This window comes from Xyrauchen texanus, chromosome 2, assembly GCF_025860055.1.
Source record: "Xyrauchen texanus isolate HMW12.3.18 chromosome 2, RBS_HiC_50CHRs, whole genome shotgun sequence".
In the NCBI taxonomy this organism is placed as follows: domain Eukaryota; kingdom Metazoa; phylum Chordata; class Actinopteri; order Cypriniformes; family Catostomidae; genus Xyrauchen; species Xyrauchen texanus.
In genome coordinates, this window is record NC_068277.1 from 25,191,830 (window position 1) to 25,210,820 (window position 18,991).

General features: G+C 39.9%; 1 protein-coding gene across 3 annotated transcripts in view; it reads left to right on the forward strand.

The window, feature by feature from the left end:
• Positions 1-6,276: 6,276 nt before the first annotated feature.
• The window catches only part of LOC127659021 (tetraspanin-18-like), a 67,097-nt gene continuing 54,382 nt past the window's right edge, over positions 6,277-18,991 (forward strand). For all 3 annotated transcript variants that reach the window (XM_052148644.1, XM_052148635.1, XM_052148653.1), the window contains exon 1: positions 6,277-6,469. The gene's annotated coding sequence lies outside the window, so the exon portion shown is untranslated. The remainder of the gene's footprint in view (positions 6,470-18,991) is intronic.

The following is an 18,991-nucleotide window of genomic DNA, read 5'->3' on the forward strand; positions in this document are numbered from 1 at the left end:
ATTTCCGGGAAGAAAGGTACTGGTGGGGGGGTGTGGCTGAGAGCCGAGGTACCAATCATCAAGCCACGAGGGTTGGGGGGAGGACGGAGGGTTCCAAGAATCGAAAGCCTTGACCGCAACGTTACCATGGTCATGTCCTTGCAGTAAGAACAAGAACCATCCACAAACGCTGCCTCGGTGTGATCGCTACCCAGGCACATGAGGCAGCGTCTATGACCCTCGGATCTGGAGCGATACCGGCTACATCCAGGAACTACACAGCGGCAGAAGGGCATCTTACAAAGACGTGTCCTGAAAAGGATGTTCAACGCCCGGTTGTGTATGTTGCTCTTTTACCAGAAAACAAACTCTTTTAGAGGAAAATAAAACTCTTTCAGAGAAGTCAACTCTTTTAGGAGAGAAGCGCTGTCGAAGTGCCCAGAGGCAGAGTCTGCACAGTGTGCAGAGAGGAGAAAGCAGCTGTAATGCGCCGTCAGATACAACAGAAGCTCTCTTGCAGAGGTGAGTGAAGCAGTCATGACACACAGCTCTCTGATCACACAACTGCTCGGCTCCGAAGAAAAAATCTGTCTGACATTTGCTCCCCCGCTCCCCTTTATACCTGTCCGGGGCATGCAAATTCTGTCTGCCAACTTGACATTGGCATTTTCTCAAGTTCAGAGGTACGCAAGGCTCTCAGAAGAGACCCCTTGTGTCACTACAATCGAAACAATGTTGAGTGAGTGACAGAAGGGGAACTGCGGTTGTGGGAAGGAATAGACTACAGAATAGCTCATACATATATCTTTGCCAAGTACTCGTAAATTTCCTGATCTCAGCAAGATATGAACACGTGTGTCTTAGACATATCCTGTGTTTGTAGATCTCATCTGTACATTACTTAGAACAATAATAACTATAAACTAAGCTCTATTGCTCCAGCTCTGCAATCTCATCATGTCATACGTAACATAAACACATATACAAGAACACATAAGTAATGCATCTCATAGTATGAATGTATAAATGACGTTCTATATGAATAAATACAGATTTTGGACACATAAATGGTACATCTGGTAACATGAATGTAAAGGCACAGAAATACAATGATAATATGAACTGAATATAAAACTGAATAAATTATTGTGAACATATGATTATGATTGCATAACTCTGATTTTAGTTGATTTCAAGCATAATATCAATAAGCAAAAATATAGAAAAGACTCTAGCCACATGAATCAGTGCCATTTTTCTTTAACAGTATATTCTTTGAGTTTGGTTATTAACCTCTTGCTCATTCAATGCTAAATTGTGGCATAATTGGCATGGTTCTGCAACAATGCTTTCTTGTATCTTTGTCTCATAGTTCCAAATTCTGCCCATGCCTGACAACATTATTCAATGTAAAACTAAGAAGAAAACGGTACAATCAGAGGTTGAGGGAAGAGCAAGCATGACGCTAGAGGCAGGGCTCCATGCGTGCTTGTGTGTGTGCACACTCTTGGTACCTCTCTCCATGTGCCAGTGTGAGCAAGCTTTTGCACTGGTCCATTTTGAGCTTTGAAAAAAGGTAACATGGATTTTCATAGACGTTCAGTTCATACAGTGACTTCTATAGTCTTGGAGGAATGTCTAGCTGTTTTGTTCCCGTCATCTTAGCTTTTTTTCCCAGGAAAATTCTTAAGGAAATTGATACGTTTTTTTAGCTACACGAGTAATGAAATGATTGAAACTGAACTACAGAGTAACATGAAGACGTTGAGATGGAAAAATACTCATCCTTCAAGACTTTTGGAGTATTTTGAGTATTTTTCCATTACAGAATTAAATTTATTTTAATACACTTTCCACCACTTTGACAGCCTGCAAGGAACTGTAGAGTTAGGCTGTGGACACACTGGAAATTGCAGAGCGAAATGTATTTGTGTGTTGTGGCAAAATAGGCGTGAACCGGAAGCTTATTGCCAAAGTAATTAGTTGAAGTTCACAATTATGTAAACAATTAGATTATACATATCCATGTGTAATACATAAACAAATCTGAAAGTGCTACAAAAAGAGCCTCTTCCAATTTTAAGCAAAATGGTAGAGACCAAGCCCGCCTACTCTTGTTTTGGTTGAGCATAGGTCAGTCACGTTATTTGGTCAAAGTTCAGCCGAATTTAAATATGCATTTTGTGCCCTCCTTTGTTCAAATGAACAAGGGGAAATCTTTTTTTCATGCAGGTGTGACTTAAGTTTTCTCTGTCAGTGCTCTAGACATGACATGAAATGTGAAACACATAGATAAGCAGGAAAGAGCAATAGCAACTAAAGTTTCTGGTGGCACAGGGAATTTTATTTTAGTTCCATCCCCTGAAGTATGATAAAACTAACTGCATGTGTGCATGTGTGTGCATGCTTCAGCTACGTCATTCTTGCAATTTTTGCTATTCTCTTTATAAAAACCTGCTTCGTAATAATTTTACTTAAGTCTAGATGAACGTGTACCAATTAATTTGGATACTACTATAACAACGAGCACTGCAAATAGTACGGTAGCTGCTACCACCATTATTATAACTGCTACTGCAACTAATACTTCTAACACAACAACTACTAGTTAACATTTATTGTTAGCCCACTCTCCCCACAAAGCCATGCAGGACCACCTCTACACTTGTGGGGAAAGATTATCAGGCAGCAGGTCAGGCTGGTGCCCGCTCTGCACACTATGGCTGTGTTGCAGGCATACCAGGCTGAACTGTTAATGGACCTAAGTGCGGGCACTACCGTCGACAAGAAGGCGTTTTCAGAGCTTCGTCGAGCCACGGATCTGTCTCTCCGGGTGACCAAACATATGGCTTGCGCCATTGGCTGGTCTATGGCTGCTTTGGTCAGCATGGAGAGGCACTTATGGCTGAACCTTTCAGGCATCAAAGACAAGGACAAAGTCTTCCTTCTTGATACCCCTATTTCACCTTCTGGCTTGTTCGGTGACTATGTGAACACAGTCATCACAAGGTTCCAGGAGGAAAAAAGTCATGAGGAAGCCTTCTGGCAATTCCTTCCTCGCCGCAGTCAGGGGGAGGGGCCGCCGGCCACCCTGCCCTGCCCCGATCCTTCTAGAAGGGAGGCTCAAAAACAGAGCTTGGCGAATAGCGCTCCCCCTCGTAGAAACTGGGGACCGGCTCGTCACCCTAAGCGGCCCTCAAAGCAAGACCTCAGGACCTGACCTGTCATACCTGTTTTCAGGGAACAGGGGTTACAGTTAAGTAACCCGAGACATTCCCAAGACATGTTAATGTCTCTGTTTGAACACCATACTGTTCAAGTTCTCGAGATAGCACATCAGTTGTGTACTCCTGTTGAATATCTTGAAGAGTTTTCATGTAATTTGCCATCTCTGTAATTGTGGAGGCTAGGACTAAATACGTTGCCTGCAAATCCAAGTAAAACAGAGCTAGATTCTCTGTGTAGGCATCTTGCACTTTATCACTCCCAATATCCTATCTTTGGTCTGCATAAATCACATCAATTCCTTCAGTTACATTCTTTGCAACATGTGCTCCCTCATCTGGAAAAGACTGTCCTGCAACTTTGCATAGATGAACAGGTGCTATCTGGGTGATATTCCACCATCTATGATATCAGGAAATATGAGATGAAAAGGATGTCTTTACATTAAAAGTCTTAGAACATCCATCAAAGGGTCAAGTTACAGTCAGACCCTCTTGTATATGGCCTCTCAAGTGAGACACAAGCCCTTTAACATCTGCATATTCTCTGCTGCAAAAATTCATTGAACGCTTTAACTGTATACACACACACTCCGGTTCCAAGTTTGTCTGGTCCTTGTGTCTGGGTTTGTTCATGACATATTAACAGCAAAGCAGTTGAATGAGGAAAACTTTCTTGCACACTCTTTATGGCCACATAAGAAAAATAAATTGTTAACATATCTGTGTGATCTGCAGTTCTTTGGGTATTCAGTCAATGAGATGCATATAACTTCACAAACATTTCAAGCCAACATAACGGTAAAGACTGCCTTATCTAATCTTGCACCAGGCAAAGTTGACTCAGATGCTTCCGGACAAAGATCAAGTTGTGAAGGGACTCAGATGAAGGAGTAATGATTGCTGTACCTTGTCAGACTTTCATACGTAACTCAGATTGAAATTAGAGCTTTGACACAAGTGTAAAGATTTCACATGATGAGAAACAGATTGCTGAATGTTCATATATTTTATTCAGAAAGAAACGGTAATCTAGAGTGTTAATAGATTTCCATGGTTCGTGTTGCCTCTCCCTCTCTCATTCACACCAGAGCTGGCAAGGCTAACAACTGAGCTAGGCCAGAAGCAGTCAACCACTGCCTCACCTGACTCAGCCGTTTCAGGTCAAGATCATCATACGAATACTAAGATGTATCGTGTCAGCACCACCACCACTGTTGACTGTTGAAGGCATTAAAGTGACCTAAACAATCCGTTCAGCATTACATAAAACCAGATTACCAACAATCAAATTTAATCAAAGTGATGACACAGTAGCACATACGCAGTCAGGGTACCTCCGCGAATATCAACTAAATCTTTCTGAGTCCGAAATGAATTTGACAAACAAGCCAGATAGCAACTAAGTAAATGTTACTTAAACCCTTCATTTAACAATATAGTACAAAACTTTATGTTGATGAAGATTTTATAGTAGAAGAACTTGACACGGCAGCCCATTATCTCACTTACTGGCATTAGGTAACTAGCAGGCCCAACATTTGCAACCCTGGTGTGGAAACAGATGGCTAAAGTTAGCATTTGCACCTACATGTATCACTGGGGCTGGTAAAGCCTATATCTGCCTGATATCCACTAATGTCTAAAGTACAAGCAATGGTTAAACGTAAATAATTTCAAAATGTGTCCACAAAATATTCCTGGCTTATCTGGAAATAGTAGACATGGGTTAACAAAAGCTGAACAACTTCCAACAAAAACTATACTGAGCTATGTCCTTAACATATTGTGCATAATTTTAGTTTAAAAAAATGTAATTCTTGATTTTGTGATAGTGTGAGAAAGGTTTCTCCAACTCCAACTCAGAAATCCAAATGAAATTAGACAGAGCTCAATGACCAGCATGTGTGATGGCCCCTGCCTCTTGGACCTTTTGCGGTTAGCGGGGGTTCTTGCTCCCACAATTCAATGCATAATTCAAAATACCGGTAAAACACCATAGAAATATTAATACAGATAATTCCTTCATATTAACACGGAACATTGGGCCCTATTTTTATGGACTTTTCTTAGAGTGAGGCTGACTTACACATCTGTCCTGGGATAACCACATTAATCATGAGCACATCCTGTAGCTATGCCGTGGCTCCACAAATGGGATTGATTTTGAGCAGTATTTTGATTTGACAGAATCCTTTCATTACAGTTTCATGGTTGCTAAACTGAAGACTGTGTTTTCAGCAAGAACATATCAGCAAGAATTAATTGTTACACTGTCAGTAATTTTCCTACTGGGTCGTGTTAAGATCCATGCTGAAATAAATAAAATAAAATAAAATATAGAATTCCCAGCTAATACCAGCCTAAGATAGTTGGCTGGTCTTAAAGGGATAGTTCAACTTAGAAATGTAAATTCTCTTATCATTTACTTACCCTCATGTCATTCAAAGTCCTGATCACCATTCACTTGCATTGTATGGACCTACAGAGCTGAGATATTCTACCAAAAATATTTGTGTTCTGCAGAAGAAAGAAAGTCATACACATCTTAGATGGCTTGAGGGTGAGCAAATGATGAGAGCATTTTTATTTTTGTGTGAACTATTACTTTAAGGTCATGGCTTAAGCTGATCTAAAAACAATCATATTTTGGCCAAGCAGGGGCTCAGTTAGCTTCTAACCAGCTGAAAAGTGCCCAAAACCCCACTAAAAATAGCCAGCTGACCAGCCTGACCAGGTTGGGTGGCCAGACTAGCTACCCAGGCTTGTTTGAGCTGTTTTATTAATACGTATTTATTTTTAATTAATACGTATTTATTTTTAATTTTATTATTTTATATAATTTTAATAAAAAATATATAATAGCACTGGTATTTTATCACAAAAGTAGGACAATTCGTTTCCATTTTGTTTCCATAATACGTATTTATTTGTAATTAAAAATATATAATAGCACTGGTATTTTATCACAAAAGTGGGACAATTCGTTTCCATTTTGTGGAATATGAACAAATAATGCTTAGAGGCGTGATTGTATAGTGTCCGCCCCTGGTCAATGTTTGCTGAACAGATACAAGCAGGACAGTGAAGTGTTGAGTACAGTCAGTCAGTGCGGCTGAATGTTTTGCTCCGACGAAAGGAATGATTAAATGGGATGAAGATTTACACAGCAAGTGCATGATTCTTAAGAACGTGTTCATATTTTTGGATAAGAGTGTTTTCGCTGAGTTCGTCTGTACTTAAACGCTCGGAGAGCGCGAAACACGGTAAGTGCATAAAAACAGGCATCACCACAGTAGGCTGAATGTAGGCTACAGCGGATACGCATAATACTGAAGATCTTGAAAGTTTCTTAGCTGTCATGCCCATATTTTGACATATGGCATATAATACAGAGCATAAAATAACAACCGATATGTCTGTATGTCTACCCTGAAGTGAGACATTTCAAATTGTGTTTATATTATATTTCACTAAGATGAGTATAATTGGCGATTATTCCACAAGAGAAGTTTGTTTGGAAAGACCATACAACTTTTACTTTCCTATAGAGATTCTATTGAATGTGTACTTTACATTTTTTGTTCACGAGATGACAATATTGCCTTGTAACATTCGCAATAGCTAGTTCTTAGATGATTCATATGGAATGGCGTTGCATGCTTTTAATTGAATATAAGCATATCACATACAGTAGCCACACAGATATGAAGTTGGCTCGACGTTGGACGTTGGATATTCTGAAATAGTCGCAAATTTAGGGACCGTCTCAAAAGTTACATATGACATTGGTGTACACATTTCTAACTTAAATAGCATTTGAAGCATATCACCTAGTCACAAATCCAACTCAAAATTGTTCAGCTAGGTGTCAGCAATGCACACCTTTTAGAGTTTTCATATTTATTAAAATAAACTGCCAATCATAAGTAAACATTGCTATATATAAATAGTAGGGACATATCAACTTTTTGAATCTAATTCTTCATCTGCTTTATTAAAAGATAATATTGAAGTAAAGTTGCATATTCAAGCTTATGAAACCAAATATGCAAAACTTCAGACACACGTTCTTCAGTAATACCTCTTAGCACATTCATGACACTTCTGTACGGTGGCCCAGTAGTGCACAACACAACGAAATTCAAAAAGCAAACATAAGTTCACAACACAACGGAAACAAGCCACAACACAATGCAAAAAATCCGCAACACAACGGAATAGCCACAACACAACGGAATAGCCACAACACAACGGAAATGCTCCCGACCACTAGGGGGACAGGTGGTCTCCGGAAACGGTAAATTGCTCTCAATCTCCCATGCGTTATCGCTGGAGGTCTGGATTAGTGATGGGCAATCCGGCTCTTTTTCGTGAGTCGGCTCGTTTGACTCAGCTCACTGAAAAGAGCCGGCTCTTTTGGCTCACAAACGGCTCTTTAAAAAAAAAATGTTTTCTCTATGATAGGTGTGAAAACAATTCTAATTCAATTATTAAATGAAATCATACTCGCAATGTCTCACAATTTCTTTAAAAATGCATTGATTTGTTATGAAAAAATAATACTATTAAGCATTTGCATTAGAACTTTTTAATGTATAGAAACAACATTCAAAACAAATACAATCTGAACATAATAGAACCCATATTAAAGAAAAAGCTGTTTCTCGAAGCTCCGCTAGCTTCACAGTTGGGTGCACAGTTCGCATATGCCGGTGTAGGTTGTGCGTAGAACCGGCTTTATGCGATATTTTGTTTTTGGCAAATTCTAAACTGTGCTTTAACATTGTCCACATCATTAAAGTGGTACCAAATGCTGCTGTGCTTCCGACTCATTTTCCTGCTTTTGCTTTGTTTTCACATGTGTTTTTCCTCTCCTCTCCTCCGAGTTTGACGCTGTGTGTGTGTGTGTGTGTGTGTGTGTGTGTGAAATATCGGCTTTTTAGTGCCGATGCTGCCCCCCTAGTGGTCGGGATCATTTCCGTTGTGTTGTGGCTATTCCGTTGTGTTGTGGCTATTTCGTTGTGTTGTGGCTATTTCGTTGTGTTGTGGCTTGTTTCCGTTGTGTTGCGGCTTTTTTGCGTTGTGTTGTGGCTTGTTTCCGTTGTGTTGTGAACTTATGTTTGCTTTTTGAATTTCGTTGTGTTGTGCACTACTGGGCCACCGTACTTCTGGCACTAAACCCTGCTTCCAGAGATCTAGAAACCATATAAATTTAAGAAAGATGTCAGGGAAAATCCCTTTTAAGTCAGTAAGAGCCATTATCCCCTGATTTCTATTACTATTCATCCTCTTGCTTTGGATAAGACAGGCAAAGCCACTTAAAAGAAGCAGTTGTGCTGGCGAGGAGCTGATTGGCAGGTGAAGGGCTGATTTGGAGGCAGTAGGATTAGTGAAGTGTCTGAAAGAGTCTCGGTCAGGACCTGATTCCCCTTCAGTGATTAAACTGATTAAGTTTATTAACTGGGTAGAGAAAAAGTGCGCTGAGGAAGGAATGACATGCCAGCACAAAGAACTTTCTCGAAGTGTATTTCATACCTTGAAACAGTTCTCACGTGTATATATCTTTATCCAGAACAATGACTCTTTAAAATTGGTTCAGACAGTTTAGGTCCATTCTACAACCCATCAATGTCAAAAGCGACAGAGAGGAGCAGAACAGCACTGTAGGTGCACCACTTGAGTGACAGTCTTTATCAGTACACCTGTAATGCCAATTACTGAAGCAAAAATGTATGAGGGGCTATGCTGTATTGTGAATATAATCAAGGCTAAAGGGCATTGTTAGCCACAATGTGCATTAGAGATTTGAGTGCCTCATTGATTTAAAAAAGGTTACTTCATAATAACGGTTATCTAATTATCATTGAAGTCGGCATGAATTCAAAACAGACCCTATTCATTTTCTTAAAGCATGATATTGGTCTTATTTTGAATGATTTATCCATGCATATTTTTTATTTAAAAAAAAATGTTTGCCTCGTAATCTTTAATCAAAATGTCAAAACTTGCTCTTTTCAGCACTTAAGCCAATAATAAAAAGTTTTTAGTCAGTTTTAACCCAGCCCCTTCAAGAACCTGTGATGTACACACACCTAGCATTGGTCGAAGCAGCAAACACAGATCTATTTTGACCTTCACCATGGTCTTATCCTGAATGATGTCATTCTACTGCCTATCCACAAGACCTAAAGTCAACAAAGTCAGCTGACTGACCTTAAGGGTTAGGCTTACTATATAAACATACGGATGAGGTGACCACTTCCTTTTGACTTTCTCGCCTCATCTGAGACCGGGTCAGTAGCTTGCGTTCAAACGCTATCAAAGGAGGAATCGCATTTTCAATCCTTCACATTTTGCCCCCCAGGGCTGTGTGCTCAGTCCACTGCTGTTCACTCTGCTGACTCACAACTTTGCAGCAATGCACAGCTCAAACCACATCATCAAGTTCGTTGATGACACGACCGTGGTGGGTCTCATCAACAAGAACGACGAGTCAGCATACAGAGAGGAGGTGCAGCGGCTAACGGACTGGTGTAGAGCCAACAACCTGTCTTTGAAAAAAACTAAAGAGATGGTTGTTGACTTCAGGAGAGCACAGAGTGACCACTCTCTGCTGAACATCGACGGCTCCTCTGTGGAGATCGTTAAGAACACCAAATTCCTTGGTGTTAACCTTGCAGAGAAACTCAACAGGTCCCTCAACACCAGCTCCATTACCAAGAAAGCCCAGCATCATCTCTACTTTCTTCTAAGGCTGAGAAAAGCACATCTCCCACCCCTCATTCTCACCACATTCTATAGAGGGACTATTGAGAGCATCCTGAGCAGCTGCATCACTGCCTGGTTTGGGATTTGCACCGTTTCAGACCGCAAAGCCATGCAGAGGATAGTGAGGACAGCTGAGAAGATCATCTGGGTCTCTCTTCCCGCCATCAAATACATTTACACCAAACGCTGCATCCGCAAAGCAACCAGCATTGTGGATGACCCCTCACACAAGTTATTCACCCTCCTGCCGTCTGACAAGAGGTACCGAAGCCAGCTTCTTCCCCCTCAATACTAAGAGATTGGACTGACACACACACACACACACACACACACACACACACACACACACACACACACACACACACACACACACACACCATCCAACTTTTGCACATGTCCATAGTTGCACTTAATTCATGGTCACGTTATACCTGGCTGCTAGCTCAATAACTGCTATGTCTAGAACACTATTTCATAGTATGTTATGTTTACATTCTGCATTTTTATACAGTGTCATCTTTTTGCAATACTCATATTAGAAATTAATACTGGTCAGTGCTGCACTGTCTCTCACTGCCTCTTACTGTGCCTATTGTCCTGTTTCCTTTTTAGTAATTATTGTACTGTCCTGTACTTTTTGCACGTTGCACGTGCACTTTATGTAGGAATGTCTTATTCAGTCTTTGTTTTCTCATGTGGTTCTGTGTTTGTCCTATGTTGTTTTATGTAGCACCATTGTCCTGGAGGAACGTTGTCCCGTTTCGCTGTGTACTGTACTAAATGTATATGGTTTAGCCCACTACACCATCACCACTCATATACTAATATTAGTTGTTTGTGTTCCTGACGCAAAGTGGACTTTGATTTGTAGTCTTGGTTCTTCATTTAAAAGTGACAGTTCTGCTTCCCTATAAATTAACTGCAGTTTGGAGAAGGATTTTGTGTTTTCCTGTTTGTCTGCTGTTCGCAATGGATGGGTGTTACCATTTTTCCACTGCGCGTTCGCATAGAGAATAGGTGGGTAGCTAACAATAGGAGTATTTTCCTGATTATACACCTCAAATTGAATTATTTTCTGGTATAATAATTTATATTCTGGTTCAGTCCACAGGCTAAATTACCAGCAGATAACTAATAGGTAGTGATTCGTCACAGCCATTTATCCTATTACTACAGCAGAGTATTTGATAACAGTGTTATTATTATCTGAAAAATAACTAGTCTGTGCACTTTGATTGATATCTAAATTTACAAATATTTATTCTGTACATTTTGTTTTTGTTTGCATACTCAGGTTCCAGAAATCAATCAATAAACAGTGATTTGTCACTAGTTGAGCTGAGTTGTTTTCAAGCACCCATACCAGTTGTGACATTTTCATTAGCTTATTGTCATGAGCTCACCGGGCTGGCATGCATCTACGTGATGGCCACTGGGAATGCCCTTCTTGTTTAGGTATGCTATACTTACTGGATGATATGTAAAACCCCTGTGCAGCTGCAACTGGTTTATCTTTGCAAGAAAGGGTACAGAGAGCCAAGCTTTGTAGTCACACATCTGGTGGTAAGAAAAATGTATCTTCTTCCAGTACCTTGGTAGAAGGGTATTCTCATAAGCGCAGGAGGGAACACACTACAGATGATTCTCATGGGATGTCTACACAATCTGACATACCCCAGAACAGGTGGGTGAGAACCCCAGAGGGCCAAGGACCCAGGGGGGACAACCAGCAACAGATTCTGGCAGCTTTGCTTGACCTAGTGGTAAGCTTGATCCTCACAGTTCGGTGGGGGAACCTACATTACTCTCTGCAGCCTCCCCTGGGTATGAGTTACCATCATATTAGGAGGAGAAGGATGATTTGGTGGATACCATCTCACTTCATGCCAATATTTCTCTTTATGGTAGCAATGAACTGACTGAGGAAGACCAGGAGGATGAATCCAGGTCTGGCACTTCAGAAGAATGGAGCTCACACTCTGACATCCTTACTCACATTCTTATTGTAGCAAGAATCCTGTGCCTTGACACTCAGAAGAATGCCACAATGTGTGTGGATGGGCATTCCCTGCACTCAGCCTTCTGCTTCCATTCCTGTGGCTGAGGATTATTCTCAGATGTTATGGAAGGCCTGGAATAATCCTAAAGCTGTACCCCAGTTCAACGCAGGTTGTAGAAGATTGATTTAAATACACCATACCCCTGAGAGTGTTATGGGGGACTTGACTTTAGTGGAGCATGAAATTGCAGCTCTAACCACCTTGGGTCCAGATTGGTTCATGGATAATCCTCGCTGTCCTAGCAGAGAATGCCAGAAGACTAATCTTTTAGAGTGCCAAGCACATATCGCTACCACTCAGGCAGCCTGATCAGGAAATGCCCTGGTGATAGTTTTAGCCATTTTGAGAAAGGTGGTTAATATGAAAGATTGTGATGTTATGGGCCTAGTTGAGGCAGCCCAGTTCACACATTCACAGCTTACCAGGGACATCGGTGTCTCTATGACCTAAACAATCTTGGCTTGGAGACAGATCTGGTTAGTCCAGATATCTCTACCTGAAACGATCAAAAGAGAATTGACTTACATGCCAGTGGTGCCAGGTCTGGATTTTCACTCTGATTCCCACTCCATACTAGGTACTGCTGAACAGGCAAGACGCAGGAGGGAATCAGTACATTGGACATACTAGGTGTAGGGTTTCTTGGTTCAGGTTTGGGGAATGTACAATTAATATTAATGATTGTAATCAATGATTAATCATACGGTTTGAACCAGGTAACAATACATTCTAAATTGCCCCAAAACAGGGGTTATATAGCCCAAAAGTCTGCTTCAGATATATATAGATAATTAAACACAACAAATTATAATTAATTAGGAATATACATCATGCAGACAGGCTGTATTAATTTTCAGAACACCTTAATGGAATTAACCCGTACCACAACCAATCAGTTCGTCCAGCAAACCGCTTTGCTCGATACTCTTGATCAATTCTCCAGAAGGTTTATTCTTAGTATAAGCTTACTTAATCAAAGCACGTTAACTTACTTTGATAATATCAGCTCGTAGCTTTAGATCGCACATTAAAGAGGCTTTGCTTTATGACCAACAAACACAGACAATCAAGCGTATAATTGGGTTTAATACAAGGAACTAGGATATATCACAAACTTAACAAACGTAGAACACATTTAACAACAAACATTTAACATAGAACAAACAAAGTAAAACAGTAAGGAAAATAAAGAGATTACTGATAGCAAACTTGTTACAACAGTTAAACCTTAAGAGCCAGCAAGGGAATTACACACTTTAACGCATTTGAATTTAGATGGAATAATACTTGCAAAATGGACCTTTGTGTCGCTGAACAAGACTGCGTAGTGTGCGTGAATGTCCTCGTTAGCGTCCGTGAGATGGAGGATTTCTCTTGGTGCTTCTCGAGCGTGGATCGCTCGCGGGAAGTTCAAAGCATCTTAGGAGTAATGGTTGAAACTGAGAGAGAGTCCTTTCACCCGGAGGATATCGGACTGCTCCAAAAACGTAGAGTGTTGAGCTTTGTCCGAAGACAAGAAAAAGACTGAGATAAATGCCAAATAAAACAAAAGACATGTCTGACGAGAGTTTGAAGAGAAGCTGAAGAAAACTTGAAGAGGTTCAGAAGAGAAAGCAAGAGGACAAGAGAGCAAGAGAGGACAAAGAGAGGGTGATTCCACACCAGATCCTGACTTTTAAGGTAGAAAGGTCACACCTCCTTTGGGAGGAATGACCCAATGAGGCTCCTCAGTTTTGGCGCGAGATGGTTCCCTTTGTCTTGTCAAGGCTAGTCATTTGCCTAATTTATGACAGGGTCCGGATGTGGTTGGAATCACTCAAACGATGGTAAAACATAGCAGAATACATTTTAATGTAACCTTATATATATATTCAGCTAGGGCGAGTCGTAAGGTTTAATTTGATACCAAGAAACTTGTATTTGGTACACTTAAAAGTGAATATATACTCTTAGGGGGCTTTCACACAAGCACTTTTGGTGCGCACCCCGGTTCAAATGACGTACAATCGGGTCCGCTTAAAAAGGTGGTCTGGGGTACGGTTCATGTGAACTCCAGTACGGTTCGCTGCTGATATGAACGCAATCGAACCAAACCGCGGAAGTGAACCGCTATTGATGACGTATAATGTGGTCGTCAGTCTCACACGCGTGAGAGATTTCATATGGGATCACTTCCAAGTGATACACAGCCAAGATTGATCTATTTGCTACAGCCGAGACAACCTATTGCAGCATGGGGTTCTCTCTGAATGGTCAGGGAGGTCCCTTGGTTATAGATGCACTCAAGCGTATGAGATATCTCAAGAGTGGCCGGGAGGGTTGTTGAACTCTCATCACCCCCGCCATTGATTCCAAAAAGATTCTTAAGTGGGCATACTGATTTCGCCCCAAAGAAAATTCTGAGATCATCCTCATGGGACCTCACCGTAATTTTGCAGTCACTGACTAAAGCCCCATTTGAAGCTTTGGATCAAACTGACCTCAAGTCCCTGACATGGAAAACAGTCTTTCTCCTTGAAATTTGCACAGCCAAAAGAGTAAGCGAATTACAATCCTTGTCAGTTAGTAAACACTGCCTGAGGTGGAAGGTAGAAAATGCTGGGGTTTCCCTTTGGCCAAAACCGGCTTTCTTACCCAAGGTTCTTAAACCTAGCACAGTGAATCAGGTAATTGAATTTGAGTCTTTTCCTCCTAACCCTCTCTATTTGGGTACAGGTCTAGATCTTCCATCCTCATGCCCTTTAAGTGTGTTGGATGCCTATATTGAGTGCAGTCAGCTTTTGCGACAATCACACACACAACTGTTTGTATTTTTCTACAGAAAGTGTGTTAGTCAGCCAATATCTAAACAATGATTGTCTCATTGGATAGTGGATACAATTGCACATGCATATTCCAGCCAGAACCTATCAATCCCAGGTGATCTGATGTCTCATTCCACCAGAAGTATGACCATGTCCTGGGCGGCACTTAAGAGGGTGGCACTCTCAGACATCTGTGCAGCAGTTTTTTTGGAGTACTCCTTGCAGTTTCACAAAGTTTTGTAGAATCAGTGTGGCAAACCCAGGCTCTTTGGGGTCCGCTGTTTAATTTGCTGCTAAATGGGGTGATGAGAGAAATAGTACCAGTCCCTAGTGACCCTGATGGTACTAGTCATCTTGGAACGAAATACACTCACCGGTCACTTTATTAGATACACCTTTACATCTACTTATTCATGCAATTTTTTAATCAACCAATCGTGTGGCAGCACAAATCAGGTGCTTCAGTTAATGTTCACATCAACCATCAGAATGGGGGAAAAATTTGATCTCAGTGATTTAGACCATGGCATGATTGTTGGTGTCAGATGGGCTGGTTTGAGGATTTCTGTAACTGCTGATGTCCTGAGATTTTCACATGCAACATACTCTAGAATGTATAGAGAATGGTGCAAAAAATTAAAAACAACCAGTGAGTGGCAGTTTTGTGGATGAAAATGCCTTGGTGATGAGAGAGGCCAACAGAGAATGGCCAGACTGGTTTGAGCTGACAGAAAGGCTACGGTAACTCAGATAACAATTATAGTGAACAGATTTGTATCTAAGAATGCACAACAAGACAAACCTTGAGGCAGATGGGCTACAACAGCAGAAGACCACATTGGGTTCTACTTCTGTCAGCCAAGAACAGAAAACTGAGGCTGCAGTGGCCTGTCATTTGTGGACCTCAGCCGAAATCCAGGTTTGTCAGACCAGGTGATGTTATATCAGTTATCTACTGTCCAGTTTTGTGGAGCCTGTGCCCACTGCAGCCTCATTTTCCTGTTTTAAGCTGACAGTAGTGGTACCCGGAGTTGTCTTCTGCTGCTTAAGCCCATCTGCCTCAATTTTTGTTGTACTTCTCTGCATAGCACTGTTGTAACGTGTTTGTTTAGGTTACTGTCACCTTCCTGTCAGTCTGGACCAGTCAGGCCATTCTCCTCTGACTTCTGTCATTAACAAGCTGTTTTAGCCCATAGAACTGCCATTAGTTGGATGTTTTTTGTTTTTCGCACCCTTCTCTTTACAGTGTAGAGACTGTTGCACATGAAAATCCCAGGAGATCAGCAGTTACAGAAATACTCAAATCATGCCATGACCTAAATCACTAAGATCAAATTTTTTCCCCATTCTGATGGTTGATGATGATTAACTGAAGCTCCTGACCGATATCAACATGATTTTCTACATTACACTGCTACCACATGATTGGATGATTAGATAATCGCATGAATAAGTAGATGTACAGGTGTTGCTAATAAAGTGGCTGGTGAGTGTAGATCATAATTTATGTCCATAACTATGGATCTATGAGACCAAACGATGACCATCCCCATCTCTTGTCACTCGGGAGGAGCTGAGGCTTTCCAGGCAAGAGGAAGTGGTTGTCTCATCCGGATGTTTATATAGTAAGCCAACCCCTTAATGTCTGCCACCTGACCTTTGTTGACATTAGGTATCATGGATGGTCAGTAGAATGTCATTATTCAGGATAAGACCGTGGTGACATTCTGAGTGAGGTCTAAATAGATCCATAGTTATGGACATAACTTATGATATGGTGAAGAGGTGTATTTTTGGCTGTTTACCTCCCAAAACTCTGTTCAAACTTGCTTGTTACAGGCCCGCTGGCTTGAATTTTTATAATTTGAAGAAGGAGGAATAATAGGAAGCGGTGTTCAAAGCATTTCACACCTGAGTGCTTCACGAGGTGATCACTTCTGTATAGAAAGTGAGTCAGATGCAGAGAAATTGGCTGGAGTTTATTAATATTTTTAATGCAAGCAGTTTCCGTTGGTATTTTTGGATGTACTACAGTACACCATGAGTAAGTTCTCTATTCTACATATTAAGAATGTTAAAATATTGTTCTCTTTTCCTCATTTGTTTCTCATTCATCTCCATTGGACTTGCACAATGGCTCCAGCCAGTAGTGAGCCTGTAAGGGTATTATGTCAGAGCGGCATGACATCATTTATGATTACGATGAACACATTATAAAGCAATAGTTTGATTTTGCTGTAGGTTATTTTCTGTTGATTAATACTTTGATTAGCTAATCAAATAAAACAAACAAACAATTATTTGATTTAAAACATTATTCCACTTTTCCAGAATGTTTTCCTTCAAACAATGTGCAAATACAAGGCTACAATTTTTTTTATATAAGTGTACACTATGCAGTGTGTGCAAACAATTTTGAAATATAAATAGCATTTTCTTTCAAATTATAAAAAATAAATAAAAAGCATTTGTTTATATTTTTAATGCAGAAGGACAGTTTAAATCACAAAATTAAATGATAATAAAACAAATTCTTTGTTATAGTCCCATTACAGTTAATGTTCACACATTCAGTTAAGAGGTAAATTTGACATTCAACATATCAGCAATATTTTTTTCAAAATCAATATGTTAGTCAAAATGATTGCGGTAATTTCTCTGTCGTTGCGCTCCGTTTGGTTGACTCGATGTATGAAGTAAGGCTATTTGAAGTAATAATGACTCTTGGAAAAATGGAAACTGGCATCACTTTGAGTTTTGAAAATTTACAAATAAGAGTTGATCAGTAAAATGTTATGTAAGACAATGATGTAATAGGTGGCATCTTGATGTGGAGGTGGTCATGCATTAATGAAGGTCCCCAAGTGACGTAGGGAAGTTGCTGAAGTAGAGAATGAGCCGTTTTTTTCAGGCTGGTGTGAATTAATGCTCTTTTTGGATTAGGGAGGAAGTTTTGAGTTCTGAAAGGTACTGTATGTATTCATAGTACAATTCACTTTTGTATGTCAAAAGATCAAGGAAAATTTTATTCTTCATGACATGACCCTCTTTAATATGCTAAACATTATCCGCTAAAAGCAAATGCTGATGTGAGTGAACATTTGAGCAGTGTACATTTTAGTTACAATTTTAATACATGCCTATTTTACAAATTAATATATCTATTGCCTTTTCCGGCATTCAAAATGGGCCCGCTTTGCACATCCATTACAATAAATCCATTACTTCCCACTAATGTCAAACAATTTGTTGCAGTGTTACAGGTGTTTAGGATGGTGTAGTAAGTTATTTCTGCCATCTAATGTTTTATGAGAAAATTATATTCAGTAGGTCTTTTACCATTTGGGGCATGTAGTTCCAGTGTACGCTATCATATAAAATCTAGTGATGCACCGAAATGAAAATTCTGGGCCGAAACGGAAAATTCAGGATGCACTTGGCCGAAAACCGAAAATTCAAAAATAGGATTTTTTTTAAATAATTGTGTTAATATTATACTTTTTAATTAATTTCAGTAATTTTATTAATCTGAATTGAAAAACTAGAAACCAATAAAATGATCACACTTTTATTCAAAGTAACGCACCAAAATTGGACAGAAAATATATTAAAACTTTATTAAATAGATTATTCTTTATTCAGTTCTTTAACATTCAAATTTAACAGATTTTTTTTTAACCAAGTATCCAAATAATGTAACGTTCTAGAAAACTATAATGATATGCAAAACAGCAGTTAAGTAATGAACTTAGCAGCTCTAGGCTAGCATCTTGCAAATTCAAAAAGTTTAAATATGCTACACAGTCATTTTAATTTTGTTTATGTAAAAGTATTTCCACTTTAATATAAAATGATTGTGCAAAACAACAGTGTAAATCAGCAGTAATAGAACTAAAACCAACCTCAAACTAAATGACAGATGTAGCCTCAAGTGAAGAACAAGTTTTGCAGGGCTAAACCTATTTTAATGTAATTGCTATACACAGAGCAAATTGCACTGCTTTCTATTTAAGTAAAAGTGGCAGGTTTCTCTTCAAAAACAAAAGTTGCTCAGCTTTCTGGCATGAGAGACGGTCCCTCTTCTCAACAAGAACATGAGATGCTGCACTGAATAGTCTCTCTCTCTCTGTGCTGGTGCTTAGGGCAGATAAAT